This window comes from Cervus elaphus, chromosome 20 (genome assembly GCF_910594005.1).
Source record: "Cervus elaphus chromosome 20, mCerEla1.1, whole genome shotgun sequence".
Lineage (NCBI taxonomy): Eukaryota > Metazoa > Chordata > Mammalia > Artiodactyla > Cervidae > Cervus > Cervus elaphus.
In genome coordinates, this window is record NC_057834.1 from 106,098,697 (window position 1) to 106,103,478 (window position 4,782).

Sequence of the window (4,782 nt, forward strand, 5' to 3'; positions counted from 1 at the left end):
CCAGTCAATGGAAATTATCTCTGGAAAAGTCCAGACATTTGACTTAAAGATTTTTAAATCAGGCACTTTAAATATATTCAAAGAATCAAAGAAAATCATGTCTAATGCATTAAAGGATAAGGTGTGAGAATCATATGTAACCAAATAGACTATTATTAAAGAGACAGAAATTATTTTTAAAAAAGAATCAAATAGAAATATTGAAATTGGCTTTTCCTGTGGGAGCCACCAGGTTGAAAGGAGCCTGGCCTTCTCCTCTCCCCGCCATGGCCTGTGCTGGTCCACTGATAACAGTGTACTCCGAAAGGGGGAGTCATCTGGCAAAAATGTCACTTTGACCGCTGTGGTCAAGGCTCCCATTCGACCAGATGCTGTTAACTTTGTTCACACCAACTTGTGCAAAAACAACAGACAGCCCTATGCTGTCAGTGAATTAGCAGTTCACCAAACCAGTGCTGAGTCTTGGGGTACCAGCAGAGCTGTGGCTTGAATTTGAGGGTTCAAGGTGGCGGCACTCACTGTTCCGGCCAGGGTGCTTTTGGAAATATGTGTCATGGGGGCCGCATCTTTGCACCAACCAAGACCTGGCGACATTGGCACCGAAGAGTGAATACAACCCAGAAGCGATATGCTATCTGCTCTGCACTGGCTGCCTCAGCCTTACCAGTGCTGGTCAAGTCTAAAGGTCATCATACAGAGGAAGTTCCTGAACTGCCTTTGGTGGTTGAAGATAAAGTTGAAGGCTACAAGAAGGCCAAGGAGGCTGTTTTGCTTCTCAAGAAACTTAAGGCCTGGAATGATATCAAAAAGGTCTACACCTCTCAGTGAACAAGAGCTGGCAAAATGAAAATGAGAAACCATTGCCGTATCCAGCACAGGGGACCCTGCATAATGAGGACAATGGTATCATCAAGGCCTTCCGAAACATCCCTAGAATTACTCTGCTTAATGTAAGCAAGCTGAACATTTTGAAACTTGCTCCTGGTGGTCATGTGGGACATTTCTGCATTTGGACTGAAAGTGCTTTCCGAAAGTTAGATGAAGTGTATGGCACTTGGCGTAAAGCAGCCTCCCTCGAGAGTAACTACAACCTCCTCATGCACAAGATGCTCAATACAGACCTTAGCAGAATCTTGAAGAGCCCAGAAATCCAAAAAGCACTCCGAGCACCACTCAAGAAGATTCATCGCAGAGTCCTGAAGAAGAATCCACTGAAAAATTTGAGAATCATGTTGAAGCTTAGCCCATATGCAAAGACCACGTGCCAGAACACCATCTTTGGACCTGCCAAGAACCACAAAATCCCCCTGGATAAGGCAGCAGCAGTGCAAGAAGCCAAATCAGATGAGAAGGGGATTCAGGGCAAGAAGCCTGTGGTGGGAAACAAAGAAAGGAAGGCTGCTGGCGATAAGAAGCTGAAGAAGCTTGTAGTGGGAAAAAAGGCTGCAGGGACCACGAAACCAGCAGCTGAAAAGAAGCCCACAGAAAAGAAACCCACCTCAGAGGAAAAGAAGGCTGCTGCATAAACTTAAATTTGCTTATTCCATAAATGCCAAATCACTTTGGACAGCTAATTTTGAATGAAGACCTGAACAAAGAGGCATGAGAAACATGGGGAAAAAAAAAAAGAAAGAAAGTGAAATTGGAAAGTAAATAATTAAAATTAAAAATTCATGAGAGAAAGACAAATCAAAAAATACAGTGAAGCACCACCTCGCACTATCATCAAAAATCCTACAAATAGCAAATGCTGGAGAGGATGTGGAGAAAAGGGAACCCTCCCATGCTACTGGGGGGAATGTAAATTGGTGAAGTCACTATGGAGAACAGTACGAAGGTTCCTTTAAAAAACTAAATATAGAGTTGTCATATGACTCTGCAATCCTACTCTGGGGTATACATCCAGAGAAAACTCTATTTGAAAAGATACATGAACTCCAGTGTTCCTAGCAGCACTATTTACAATAGTCAAGACATGCAAGCAACCTAAAGATCACTGACAGATGAATGGATAAAGAAGATATGTTATACATACACAATGGAATACAACTCAGCCATAAGAAGGAAATTAAATAAAGCCATTTGCAGCAACATGGATGGACTTGGAGATTATCATACAAAGTGAAGTAAGTCACAAAGAGAAAGACAAATACCATAAGGCATCACTTACATGTGGAAACTAAAATATGACACAAAATACTCATTTATGAAATAGAAACAGACTCACAGACATAGAAAAAAAAACCTTATGGTTACCAAAGGGTGGGGGAGAGATAAATTAGGAGTTTGGTATTAGCAGATATAAAATACCATATATAAAAAGATAAACAACAAGCTCCTACTGTATAGCATAAGGGACTATATTCAGTATCCTATAATAAAACATAATTAAAAATAATATGTATATATGTATAAGTGAATCACTTTGCTTTTCATAAGAAATGAACATATTGTAAAACAAGCATAATTCAATAAAAATGTATTCCTAATCTAAAAATTTTTAAAAAATAAAAATTCATTAATGGAGCACAACAGCAGATTTGAGTGAGCAGACAAAAGAACCAGTGAATTAAGTCAATAGAGCTTATCCAATCTGAGTAACAGAAAAAAAATCATCAATAAAGAATAATGAACAGAGCTTCAGAGACTGGGATACCATCAAGCATACCAACAAACATGTACTGAGAGTCCCAGAGGAAAGGAGAGAGTAAAGGCATAAAGAATATTTTTTTTTAAATGGTCCCAAATGTCCCAAATTTGATGAAAAACATTATTCTGCACTTTCAAGAAGCTCAATTAATTCCAAACACAGTAAATTCAAAGAGATGCATACCTAGATGCATCATAGTCATGCTGTTGAGAGACAAAAATAAAAAGAATCTTGAAGTCAGCAAGGGAAAAGCAACTTATCCTAAGAGATCTTCAACATTAACAACTGATCTCATCAGAAATCATGAAATCAGAAAGTAGGAAGATGATATATTTGATATACTCTGTCAACCAAAAATTCAATATTAAATAAAACTATCCTTCAAAAATGGTGATATTAGCACATTCCCAAAGAAATAAAAGTGGAGAGAATTCATCACTAATATACTTGCCCTACAAGAAATATTAAAAATAATTAGACTGAAATGAATGGATGATATACAGTAACTTGAAGCCATGGGAAGACAAGAGATCATTGTGAAACAACATAATTGTTGTTTTTGTTTGTAAGTCTTTTCTGTACTTTAAAAAGCAATAATGAAAATAATAATTCTAAAACTGTGTTGATAGTCTTATAATCTATAAATATGTAATTTGTATAATAAAAGGACAAAGGAAGAGGGTGATAATGGTGGAGCAAATTTTTTGTATCTTATTGAAATTAAATTAGTAATAACCTGAACTGATTGTTTTAAGTGAAGATGATACTTATAATCTCAAGGGCAGTTCAGTTCAGTTGCTCAGTCATGTCCAGTTCTTTACAACCCCATGGACTGCAGCACACCAGGTTTCCCTGTCCATCACCAACTCCTGGAGCTTGCTCAAACTCATGTCCATCGAGTCGGTGATGCCATCCAACCAACTCATCCTCTGTTATTCCCTTCTCCTCCCGCCCTTAATCTTTCCCAGCATCAGGGTCTTTTCCTATTCTCAAGGGCAACTAATAATAAACTAAATAAAAAATATAGAGGAAAGGTATTGGCAAGGGAATCGATTGGTATAAGCATGTATTTAATGCAAAAGGAGACAGTAATGGAGAAATAGAGGAGGAACAAAAAATATAACACATGTAAAAATGCCAAATGTATTTAAAATATAGAGCTTGATAAGATGGAAAAATTATGATATAACTATACATTTTAGCTTCAAAGACACCCTTTAAAGAGACTCATTTTCGATTCAAAGACACAAATAGGGTGAAGTAAAAGAATGGAAAAGTATATGCCATGCAAATAGTGACAGATATGGACTAGTTAAACTAGTATCAGACAAAAAGAAATTTATGACAAAATAGTTGTTCTAGTTTTAAAGGATAATTTATAATAATAAGTTCAATCTATCAAGAAAGTAAAACAAGTTTTAAATAAGATGCACCTAACGACAGAGCCTCAAAATACATAAAACAAAAACTGACATAATAGAAGTGAGAGATAGAGAATTCAGCTATACAAATAAGAGACTGCAGTACTTCACTTTCAATAATAGTAGATCTAGGTAGAAGATCAACAAGGTACAAATTATAAATCAATGATATCTAATAAGCATCTAAATTTCCCTTCAACTAACAACAGTAAAAGACATTTTTCACAAGTGTATATGGGAAATTTAACACTCTTTTAAGATGAAAGTCAATTAACATATTAGTAATAGAAGGGGACTTCTTCAACTTGATTAAGGTCACCTATGAAACACTGATCTAACATGGCATAAAAGACTGAAAATTTCCCTACTATTAAGAACAAGATAATGTTGTTCACTTTTTATTCAACATTGTACTAAGGCACTAGCTGCAGCAATTCGGCAAGAAAAAAAATGCATCCAGAGTGGAAAGGAAAAAGTAAAGCTCCTTGTAATTCCTTTATACAGTAATTTTTAAGGAATTCATAAGAAAACTACTAGAAGTGATAAATCCTGAAAGATACAAGGTCAATATAAAAAAATTCATTGTATTTCTAAGCACTGCTAATGAACAATCTGAAAATGATATTAAAGAAGCAACTTCATTTATAATGGAATCACAAAGAATAAAATGCCTAGGAATAAAATTAACCAAAGAGGTGCAAGTCATGTACA

The 4,782-nt window shown here is 36.1% G+C and overlaps 1 pseudogene; it reads left to right on the forward strand.

Moving 5' to 3' along the window:
• The first annotated feature begins 266 nt into the window (after positions 1–266).
• LOC122677681 lies at positions 267–1,574 on the forward strand (annotated as a pseudogene).
• Positions 1,575–4,782: the final 3,208 nt, after the last annotated feature.